The following is a 13,199-nucleotide window of genomic DNA, read 5'->3' as shown; positions in this document are numbered from 1 at the left end:
AAAAAAAAAACAGAGGAAAAAAATTTTAGGAAAAAAAATAAAACTGGAAAAATAGTTACATAAAATTGAGTGTATAAATAAACAAGAAGTTTGCCTTAGCTAAGTTGATAGTGGGCTAGAAACAATATGTTAAGGGGCCCAATTTCAAGTTTACCTAGATCAGGGTTTGAATCCCCCTTGTAACATCATTCTTTTTTTTTTTTTTTTTTTTTTTTTTTTTTTTTTGTGTGGGTGTTTTATTTTAGGTTATTTTGACTTTTACCACCCGCAAAAAACGAAAAATTTGGTACTACCACCTCCATAAAAAAAAGTTTTATTCGACCACATAAAAAAAAAATAAAATTTGGCTTTTACCACCAATCACCTCCAACTAACGAATTCCGTCCATAAATCCGTTAGGGGCGTACCATGTCCACGTGTCACCATATTATTAGGTTTGGGTTTTTTATTTGTTTATTTATTTATTTTTTTACCCAATAATATGGTGACACGTGGACATGATAGGCCCCACTAACGAATTTATGGACAAAATCCGTTAGTTGGCGGTGATTGGTGGTAAAAGTCAATTTTCATTTTTTTTATGTGGTGATAAAATAAAACTTTTTTTTTATGGAGGTGGTAAAAGCAATTAAGTTGTTTTTTGGAGGTGGTAAAAATAAAAAGTTCCTTTATTTTAACCAAACCACTCGACTACTCCCTTATTCCTATTTCCCAACCACGAGGCACGAACCACCACCCACGCGGCCACGAGTCACAGACTGCAGCGAGCATCTTCAGCAAATGTTTGCTAAGAAATTAACATTACAAGATAATATGGCATTCGAATCCCCCTTGTAACATCATTCCTTTTTTTTTTTTGGGTGTTTTATTTCAACCATACCACTCGACTACTCCCTTATTCCTATTTCCCAACCAAACCCAAATTACTTGTATTGTGTACCCGTTTTTTTTTTTTTTTTTTTAATAGGTTGATGTTAGTTGAATTATCGAAATTGTCCCCCCATTGTCAAATTTCTAGGTCCGCCACTGCCCTATGGTGCAATAATAAAAAAACGGAGGAAGTAGTATAAATAGAAACACGAATTATTAAAAAAAAAGTAAGATAATTTAAGAGACCAATTATTAAATATAACAGGTATCTTTAATGAAATAATGAAAGTTGCGCAAAAAATTATTCAAATTCAATGGCTAACAAAAAGAGATGTTATTAAAAAAATGACGTGGTGGCAATAGCAGCTATAAAGAGACCGCCTATCTTTGATTTTTTATTTTTTAATAGGCGGTCTCTTTGATTTTTTATTTTTTTATTTATTTTTTTGTGTTGGTGAGTCACGTGACTCACTTTGCACCTGAATAGATCCTCCCCTGGGTTACTTAAATGGGGTTACTAAATGAGTTACTAAGGGGGTTACTTAAATGGGGTTATTAGAGGAGTTATCGATGTAACAGCTTGTCGCACCGTGTGGCTGGGGGCGCCAAAAACCCGCTAGTGAAAATTGTAGAAATTGGTATTTGGAAAATTTATAGTAATGAAAATCTAATAAGATCTCAGATGCTAAATTAGAGAAGTATAAGTCATAAAATGCTGTCAAATTTATTTAATTTTGACTATATCAATGATAAGTGAGTCAAACTTGTAGAAACATATGTAATAACATTAATCTACATATATTTTATTTTCCCTTTAATTTATAGTGATAAAGTACGATATTCTAGGGCCCTTAATATTCAAGGGCCTTGAACGATCACTCACTACTCTGCTCATGCTCAGAATCATTCCTATATATTAAAGCTTTCGTTTCGCTAATGACATGACAAAGGGTCTGTTCTCATTATATTATTTTCAGTAGAGTTCAATTCAGTTCAGTTCAGTTCTAATAAGTTTATGTCTAATGATATTGATAATGATTTAAAACCAAATTTCATACTCTTAAGCTTATTTTACAACAACGACAATAATAATAATAATAATAATAATAATAATAATAATAATAATAATAATAATAATAATAAGGAAATTTTGCAAAAAACCACCTTTTAAATCTTGTTTTTTGCAAATAACCACCTTTTAAAAAAATGTTGCAAAAGACCATCAATTTTAAAAAAAATGTTGCAAAAGACTATCAATTTTAAAAAATTTGTTGCAAATTACCACTTTTTAAGCCAAATTTATTACTTGTTTTACATTGAATTGGTGGTAAGTTGCAACAAAATTTTTAAAATTAGTGGTTTTTTGCAACATTTTTTTTAAAAGGTGGTTAAATGCAAAAAACAAGATTTAAAAGGTGAGTTTTTGCAAAATTTCCTAATAATAATAATAATAATAATAATAATAATAATAATAATAATAATAATAATAATATAGCATATGTTTTATAAATATTTTGGGGTTCCATGATTTTAATATATTTTTTATAAATATTTTAATTATATGGTTTTTTTTTTTTTTTTTTTTTTTTTTTTTTATATATGGTATATTTTTCATAAATATTGTAATATGTATATTTGTATATACACATATATATAATAATAATAATAAATAATCAAAGATTATTATTTATAGTTAAAAATCAGAGAACATGTCCAAAGTCTATAAAACTGCTGGTGTATTACAAGTGAGCTACTATATACGGCTATACGTGTTGCAGCAGGCCGCAGCTAGCAGTTCAAATAATTATTGTAGCATTCAATATATTCGTCAAGAATCCGCGGTTTACCTCAGATTTCATCAGACGCATGAACAACAATCATTAAAGCAGTGGTGCTTATTATGTGAGGTGGCACCAATGCACCATCACTTATACGAATAGATGTTTTACGCGTTTGCATGGTTTTAGCATATCCCTTGTCTCAATTTTAAAGGCATTTGGAACCCCAGCCTCACCTCATACTATCATTATCAATGTGGTCTTTGTCTCATACTCCCTCCGTTTTAAAATACTTGCTCCACTTTTTATTTGCGGCCGTTTTTAAATACTTGCTCCATTTCGTTATTTAGAAAGTTCTTACAATATATATTCAATTTCTCTCACCTAATGGTCCCAACATATATTCTCTCCCCTCCAATTCTCTCCACTACTTTTGCTTTCTATAATTTTTTATTCTACCACCAACCCCACTACCTCCATATTTTATTACTTTCTCTAATTTCTCCTAAAACTCCGCGCATGGAGAAATTGAGCAAGTATTTAAAAACGGAGGGAGTATAGAGTACTCCTGCCGTTTCAAAATAATTGATATAATTTGACTAAGGGTATGTTCTCATTGATTGAACTGAGCTAAAATGAAGTGAACCGAACTTAATTTATTAGAGCTGAATTAAACTGGACTGAACTTATTAGAACTAAACTGAAATGAAATGAATATTTTATAAGAGAAGGAAATTAGGAGCTGAACTGAACATGCACGGAGAATAAGTTGATTCTAATATAGTTTTATGACTTTTGACTTCTACAATTTTTTAAAATGAACGGTTGAGATTATTTGTTTTATTTATTTGTATTTAATTAGTAGTTTTAATTAAAAATAATTTTTTAATTATTTTAAATATATTTTTATCTTCTTGAAATTATTTTTTAATATTTTTGAAATTCTAGAAATAAAAAATATAGATAAAGTAATTAGATTTTTTTAAATTTAAATTACTAATTAATTAAGACAAATAAAAAAAAACAAACAATCTCAGCCTTCCATTTAAAAAAAAATTATTGTAGTCAAAGTCATGAGACTACATGAAAAATAAGTTTAACCATCAACATGTTATGTATGTGAAATTTAGTATAAATACTTCCCCTGTTATTGTTAGTATTATAATAACTTTATAAGAGCATTTGAAATTTATATACTACTTGTAATAAAATAAAATAGGCACCTTAATAAATAATTTGTTCATCAATTGGTAAAACCGTGAGCCTATTAATAAACACAAATTTTAATATGCGGCACCTGTAGTTATGTTCTCGAGAGCTGATACACATACAATCATTGTATGTTATCTCTACATACAACACCACTAGAAATTTGACACATCATTAAAAAAGAGGAGAAAATTAGGAGTAAAATATAAGTTGAATTCTAATGGAACATGAGCCCATTATTGTAACCAATAAAATCATGACAAAGTAAGGTTGTATGTAGGGACCACATACTACAACTGTACAATTGTATATGAGCCTTTACCTTATATTCTCTTTCGCACTTCAAAGTAAGAAACTACATGAGAATTTCCCAAAATCTTGTTCACAACTTTCAAAGAGTCACTCTCGGAGACTCGAAGTATCCTCCAAAAACTCCATTGCGTTGGAGGGTCCATCACTTTTATATCCATTAGTCCATTACCTTGTTCCATCAAATGTTAGATGATTTCCAATTCTTCATACTAGCTATTACTTGGTTAGGAGTCTTAGGACTCAAGACTGCACACAAAGATAATTAGGATCCCATGCAATTTTGTAAAATCGGGAATAGACTTTTAAATGTAAACTCATCTACACCACTTTTAATGCAACTTAACTGCTTCCAACAAATCACTTTCAATTGCCATCAAAGCAAACTTATTTAGTCTTTTTTATGACCTAATTGTCCATAAATAAATGTGACAAAAGTATATCTAGTATAGAAAAGTTTTGTTCCGTAAATGCAACAATAGCAGGAATCATCAATAAATATTTACTCAATATGTATACAATTGTTGCGTTAGGAAAGTAGTTATAAGATTGTCTTCCAAAATAATTAATAGATCCATAAACCACATATTGTACATGCTTAGGTAAAAATTATCTAAATAGTTGTAACTCAGATCTTCCATTGATATTTGATAAGTCAGGGAATCTAAGATAGAGCATCTATATTCTATACACAAAATTCTTACCTAATTTATATTGTTTAACCCTTTCACTAAGGATCCAATAACTTAATCTACAATATCCAAGTATGAAAAGTATTGGATCCTTAATGTTTCACCTTCATCAATCTTGTCAAAATGTCTTTTCCTATGTATTTACACGTCTGAGAAAACACGGGATCAATTCCATTTTCATCAACTATTTATTTTGCGGTGTTCATAGCACTTGAAAAAATTTAACCCTTTTTTTTTTAATCTCACTAATAGCTAGCAATAGCATCAAAATCGAATGAGCATGTAAGCGTGTTGCTTTATTGCAATTGTTTGCTAACCATTTTCACAACGTATATGATTTCATACTAGATAATTGTAACAAGCTAGCAAAAGAAAAAAAAAAAAAAATCAACATTATCAAGCTCATTTGTTGCAAAGAATTTGACTTTAATGTATCTTAACGTCATTTTTTTCTTTTTTTACAAGAACGTCACTAGATGTGCTTGAGCTATTTATTTGAAATAAAATCTTGTTGCCTATTTCCAACATGTCATTCCCACTATGTATCGATCTGGAAGTTTGGGTTGGGCAATGGAGTTTGTTTTAAATTTGAGACATTAAATAATTGTGTATATACAGGTCGCGATCTGAATTTGGTTTTATTTTTATGTTAGTATTTTTGTCAAATTAGTTTTTGACACAGGAATTTACTGATTAAGCTTGGTAACCTGTATGTATATTGGGGATTCCAAGTTTTGGGTTGAAGTCATTAATTGAATGATAGAGAAAGTCGGAGTACTTTATATAATTGAATCAACCTTTTATTGTTTTAGATATATAAAAGCCCTAATGGTTACATATAAGGAGCTAAAAGTGAAAATAATAAATGAAATCTATAGCTATATATGCTCAGTATTTTAAAAACTCAAACTTAAAAACACACATGTCATCATTCTATCACGCTTTCCAGTTTTCTTCACCATTTCAACCAAAAATGGCGACGTGTCTAAACTTTCCTATATTCTTAACTCCTTTATTATGCTTTCTAGACTTTTCATATTTCTTAAAATAAATACAGTATATTAATATTAATTAACCCATAAAAATCCAAACCAACAGAATAGAAACACATCTTGAGCTTCATCTCCCACGCAATTCATCTACATCTCCCCCTTTTTAATTCAACCTTTAATCAAACTTAATTGTTCATTTTAGCCTTCAATTTTAGTTCCTCAATCTTCTTCACCCTTCATTAGTAGCCTCATTTTGAATTCCTTACTCCAAATAATAATTTTTCATCATTTAGAATTGTATGCGAGGCAAAATTATACATGCTCATAAACTAACTATCAAACAATATTCAGATCAACTATGTGTTCATAATACAAAATTTTAGAAATTATTCATGTTAATAAGCCCGTGTGCCGGACGGGTCCAAAGTCTAATTAACATTAATTACAGTATCTGACAAGAGTTTGTTATACATTTTAAAATTAATATCAAATTAGATATTGTATGAAAGGCTTATTCATAGTGCTAAAGGTTATATTCTTCGTGTATCAGTACCCTACTACCCTTAAATAAAAAAATGAGAAGCTATGGAATTTAAAGTATATATTCATATTATCTATTCTAATAGCACTTGGCACTAGGAGAACATATATATACTTGTGGATTAATTTTTTCTTGATTATGTGTTGGGTGATCATGTAATTCAGTCAATCAATTGATTAATCTTCAATTAGTTTTTAGACAATCAATCAATTGATTAATTTTATCTTTGAACATTAGTTTCTCACGGCAGATTAATAATTGCATACTATGGGCCTTCAATTTAATTCAATCATTACCCTTCAAAAAAATATTTAATATAATCATTAATTTTCTCTTTCAAAACTTCTAAGGTAAGTTATGTTAGGGTGTAATTCGTGTAAGACCTTGTTTGGTTCACCTTATTTTTGCTGATCTGATCTGATTTAATTGTCTGATTTGACCAAACTTTGACTTTAAGTGTACGATAATCTATAAGGAAATAATATATCAAGTGGGATCTTGTTAGATTCGTAATAATGTGTAGTTTATTATTATGTATTCACAATTTTTTTCAATGCGAAATTAAAGATATTCAGCGATAAAAAATCGCACATAAAACGATTTTCTGATCTGAACTTATTTTTTCTAATCTGATCTGATTTGAACTTATTTTTTTGTGAAATTAGTAAAAATAAGGTGAACTAAACAAGACTTAAGCCCAACATGTCTAACATAATAATTGGGAGTTTGGGACCCGATAGCCGTTAACTTGGGTCAAATATCATGGATATACGGACAAGTTGGATGCTAAATTAAAGTCAATGACATTGTAAAACTGAAGTAGGAACGAAGGTAAAGTATGTCATACTTGGAAAATAATCGTTAATATTGTTTCATAATTTAATCCTGTCTTATGAGTTTTACTATTGATAATGGTGTATGACTGGGAATGTAGTTTTCTTAGTCGAGTTAGTTTCTCTTAAATTACTTTATGAATAATAAATGTTTAGTAAAACCCATGTTTGTAAATTTAAAGAGAATGGACCTGTTCACATTTTACTAAGCTGAACTAAACTGAACTAATTGGAATTGAATTGAATAGAGCTGAAATGAATATTTTATGAGAGAAGAAAATTAGGAGCTGAACGAAATTGAACTGAACTGAACTAATTGGAGCTAATTGAAGCTGAATTAAACTGAACTGAAATTAAGCCGAAGTGAACTGGCCCTATATCTTACTTTAAAAGGCCAAAATAGGAAGCCATTGAAAAAGAGTTTGATGATTGAATTATCAACAACTCTTTAGTTAGTAATAAAGGGGATAAAGCCTAATTAAAGTTCAAAAGTTCACTTGATTAATTAACTCTGAAGGCATGTACTATCCTAGTTATATAAATTGACAATCTGACAAATGACAAACAAACATTAAGGAAAACAAAGTACCCCTAAAGTTAAATAATAAAAAAAACACCTTAATTAGTAAATGGCTCGTGTTTAAGTACCTTAATTACCTTGTTATGGCAGTTAAGCACATTATTTTTAATTTGTTGCTTCAAAGAACTGCAACGATTACTTCCGGGAAGGAGTGAAGGACACACATACGAAATTATTTGCATGTGAGGTTTAGTTGATTTTGATAAACTCACAAACATCTACTCAGTCTCACCCATAAGTAGTGTACTTGCTTCGAATTTCCTCTTAATAATACTAGCTATTTATGTACAAGATATGTGCTTCAATTTTAAAATATATGTAAACCAACATTATTACACAATCTTTTAAAGTGTTAAGTTAAATTGCTTATCCATATTTTCATCTAATTATTGAGAATTCTAATTAAACATTTGCCTTTCCTAAAAAAATAATAAATAAAAATGATTTTTTTCATTTATTTTTCAGTTAAAGTGTTAAGGTTTGTCATTTATCATCCCCATACTTATAAGTACTCCCTCCATTTTAAATACTTGTTTCACTTTTCATTTTCGACCGTTTTTAAATACTTATTGTTTCATTTTTTTTATTTGGAAAGTTTTTTCAATATTTAATCATTTCTCTCAACTAGTAGACCCAACATATATTATATTTTATTAATTTCTCTCCTTCAATTCTCTCAACTACTTTTGCTTTTTATAATTTTTATTTTTTCACCTACCTCACTAACTCCATATTTTATTACTTTTTTCATTTTTTCCTAAAAGTCTACGGATTAAAAAATAAAGTAAATATTTAAAAACGGAAGGAATACTTACATTACATTTACATCAAATCGTTCGAAACATAGACTATATGTAATACTTGTAGGTTTTATGACAAGCATAGGGAAATTAGTTTTCTTGCTCTGTTTGTATTCATCAGTATTTAGTTATTTACTATTTCTCAATTTCTTGAGAAGTGTAAATTGGGTCCTATCTTTGGGCTTCCCATCCATTTTTTTTGGGCCTAAAGTGGTTTCCTTGTCTGCTTACCCAGCTATGTCTACATTCATATTTTGACAAGTCATTTTTTTTAAGTGTCCCAATTTAACTTAGGTGACACTAATTATGTACACCACTTCGAGCAATGACTAATTGCTTATGCTATTTTAATACTATTTTTAGTACGAGAAAATACAAGTCAATCAGGCTGATTTATAACTTGTGCAAATCAGGGGTCAATTTCGTCTTTTCAGTCATATTAGTAAGGGTAGTCTGATTAGTTTGTGCAAACGTTGATATTCAATGTCATTACCTTCCTTCATGAGGAATCATTCAGAGAAAGTCATCACTTTCCTAATTCAAAACCCTAATATGAAACCCAAACCCAGAAACTACTTCTTCCTCTGTGGCACCACTACCTATGGCAGTTCAAAATGACGCCTCAAATGAAAGGCTTTCCCTAAAGGATTGATATGACCCTAATTTACACTCTATTCAAGTAGGGTGTCTTTTAGTTTCGCTGTGAAGCGGCCATTGTTGGGGTAGAAGAGGAGGACGACGTTAAGAAGAGGATTACGGGAAGAATAAGAGGACGACAAGAAGAACTTAAGAATAGGACGAAGAGGAAGGCTTTGTGGGTTTGTTCGGCGGAAGGCGTAAAGATGGTGGTGGCTATGATGGGTTTTGGATGGTGGTAGGTGTGATGGTGACTATGGCGGTGTTTCCAGTGGAAGATTGGAGAAGATGTTTAAAAAATAAAAATAAAAGAAATTTTAAAACAAAACAGACGTTAGTAACTAACGTCTTCAAAACAAAACAGTAGTATAAAATTAATTTATTTTGCAAGGGGGGCCCACAAAAGCATCTGATTGACGAAAATTCATCAATCACGCTGATTGCCTGGTCTGCCTCTTTTTAGTACTCACTTTACATGACATTTTTCCCACTTTTATTTAATCAATTATCAGGCTATGCTCTATTTTCTTTTTTAGACGGTTATCTATGACGATTTTGTGTTAGCCGAACTCAAATCATTTTGAGAATAAGGCTTTATTTTTGTTGTTGTATGTTTCTCTAACAAACCACGCATGTTAGAGGTGATCAATTTGAGCCCGCCTCAATGTGATTTTTGGTGGGCTTTGGGCAAATAATTTTGGCTCAAAGTCGGGCACGACCTAGTTTTTTTTCTTTCCCAGGAGCATTGGGCATTCATTTTGAAGGATTTTAAATATTTTTTAATCCATCTGAAAAATCTCAACAAACAAGTTAGGCTTGATCTAATTTTGTGGGTTTTGAGCAATTATCTTGAGAAAATACTAGTTTATCTAATTGATAAACAACTGATGTTTATCAAGGGGTATATTGGTCTTTGAACCTTATACTTTGAGGGTAAATGTATAATTTCCAATTTAACTTTAAAAAGCTTCCATTAACGCCATTCTTGAGCTCCTCCATTAACTTTGCTATTCTCTCTTCTCCATCACACAATGAAAATTTGAAGAGCTTCAATGGTGAAATTACACGCTACAATGGAAAATTGAAAGCAGATGAAAAACCCTACCCTTTAGGGTTAACCATGCCCTAAACTTCTTAATATTTTCATAGGGTTTTCGCTCAATTCGAAAATGGTGGTGTTCAATCTATTTGTGTAGGTATTGGTTGGCATATTTAAAGGGGCTTGAACAAGATGAAGGTGGTAGGTGATATGTCTTTTTTATATAGTATTTTACCCCCGTCCCTTGGTCATAATTAGTAGTGTTTTTGGCTCTTTAGAGCCACTTTTATTACTAATTGGTGTTTTCTAGTGTTTTCGTAGATTTGGTTGACTTTTGTAGGGATTTGCACTTTTGGAGCATTTTTCTGAGATATTATGGAGCAACTACGAGCATTGGAGAAGCACGGCCAGTTTCTATAGCCCAGGACCGGTTAGAGCCATCGAACCGGTGATTAAGAGCTCAATATATGTGATACCGGGGCATTTGGACCAAGTATTCAAGACCCGAAGAGGAAATCCAGATTGGCCCAAAGAATTGGAGCCCAATCGAAGTCCAAATAATGGCCCAAGAGTGCCGCCCGGCCAACGGAGTTACCGCCCGAAGGCGCGCCCGGCCGGGCGGGGAAAGCAAGGTCGGCGCCCAAACTCGCGCCCGGCCGGGCGCGAGAAACGTACCTGAGGAGAAAAAAGGCGTGCCCGATCGGGCGGTGCCTTGCCCGATCGAGTGCGTGTTATTTTTAGAAGTTAATTATCGTCGTTTAAGTTTGTTTTAGTTTAGGATTCTTGCTTAATATAAATACTTTTCCGTTAAGCGAGTTTAGAATCTTCTTTTACTCTTTCTGAATTCTTTCTTAGATTTTCTCTCTCTACTTAGCTTTTAGATTAGTTTCTCTCTCTAATATTTTGTTCTTAACTCTACTCTTAATTCAGATTACTTTTGGTAACGATTTCTCTTCTCTTAATCTCAGTTATTTATTTTATTCCTTTGATCATGTCTTGTTTTATTACTTTGATTAGTTTAGATTTAATTATGTGTGAGTAGTTTTATTTCTAGGGTTTGTGGGGATCCATAAATAATATGAAGGGGTACTTTATTGTTGTTAATTATCAATGCTAGATTAAATTTCCTATTGACTGATTTAATGTTCTGTGACTAAATTAGGCTTGATCTTTTATGCATGAGTTTGACAATATTGATTCGAGATTCGAGAGATGAGAATTTATGTTTAGGTCTAGTTTCAATAGGCAGGTTAATTTATAAATGGTTAAGTCGAGATTCGAGAGATGAGATTTAATACCGGTAAATTAATTGTGTTATTGTAATACGTAGCGAAAGCCCTTTATGGTCTGATTAATTTATGCATTGATGATGGATTATTATGTTTCACCCTGGAATATTATTTATTGGTGAACCTATGCCCTAGGTCTTTTATTCATTGTTTTCTCCTTATTCTTAATCTCCGTAGTTTAGTCTTATATCCATATTATTAAATTGTTACTTAATAATTTAGATTGCTTTAATTAATTAGGAATAAAAACACTTGTTTCCCTGTAGATTCGACCCTACTTCCCTATCTAATTTAGTTAGAGGATTTAGGAATTATTTTTGATTAGGTGATACGACTTTAGCCTGTAAAAATTTGGCGCCGTTGTTGGGGAAACGATTTTATTTTTATTTCTGATTATTTTTGTAGTCTAGGTTATTTCTTTTGTCTCAGAGAACGTTAGTTCCTTGAGGCAAGTCTCATATTTGCTTCTAGTTCTTTGTTTATGCACAGGTGTTCCAGATCAGGTTACATCCCATTCGATCTTGAGATCGAACGATCCTTCCATAGACAGAAGAATCTTTACAAGCATATTCTGGAGGATTCTGGTGATAATAATAATCACCGAGACCCTTTAACTGATTCTAGCGATTCAGAGGTATCTTCAGCTCCAGAATTAGAGATGACGGCTCCAAAGAAGCTTAGTGATTATTCATAACCAAAGCTTACAGATTTTCCACACCTTACTCCCACTCCAGCTCTTGATGGGGTACAGTTTGAGATTAAACCCCAATTTATAACGATGATAGAAAGGAAGCAATTTAGTGGAGTTAAGGGTGAAGACCCAAATCTTCATATTGTAGACTACTGTCAGTACTGTAATACCATCAGGCAAGTTGGGGTCACGTAAGGCCAAATCAGGGAGATTCTCTTTCCTTTTTTCTTTAACAGGAAAAGCCAAATTATGGTTTAATGGTTTAAATAGAACTGCACTTGGTATAATTGACTGGGAAACTCTTGTTTTGAATTTTTATAAAAAATATTATCCTGCAGAGATAACAGCTGTACTACGGAGTGCAATTTAGAACTTTGCCCAAGAAGCCGATGAAACTGATACGTTTATTTTATATAGTATTTTACCCCCGTCCCTTGGTCATAATTAGTAGTGTTTTTGGCTCTTTCGAGTCACTTTTATTACTAATTGGTGTTTTCTAGTGTTTCTGTAGTTTTGGTTGAGTTTTGTAGGAAATTGCACTTTGGGAGCATTTTCTCGGGTTTTCATGGATCAACTGCGGAAATTGGAGGAGCGCGACCAGTTTCTATAGCCCAGGGTCGGTTAGAGCCATTGAACCGGTGATTAAGGGGTCGATATATGTGATACCGGGGCATTTGGACCAAGTATTCAAGACCCGAAGAGGAAATCCAAATTGGCCTGAAGAATTGGAGCCCAATTGAAGTCCAAAGAGTGGCCCAAGAGTGCCGCCCGGCCAAAAGAGCTACTGCCCGAAGGCGCGCCCGGCCGGGCGGGGGAAGCAAGGTCGGCGCCCGAACTTGCGCCCGGCCGGGCGCGAGAAATATACCTGATGAGAAAAAGGCGCGCCCGATCGGACGCGTGTTATTTTTAGGGGTTAATTATCGACGTTTAAGTTTGTTTT

The sequence above is a fragment of the Chenopodium album genome, chromosome 6, assembly GCF_948465745.1.
Source record: "Chenopodium album chromosome 6, dcCheAlbu1.1, whole genome shotgun sequence".
Lineage (NCBI taxonomy): Eukaryota > Viridiplantae > Streptophyta > Magnoliopsida > Caryophyllales > Amaranthaceae > Chenopodium > Chenopodium album.
This window is presented reverse-complemented; position numbering follows the sequence as displayed.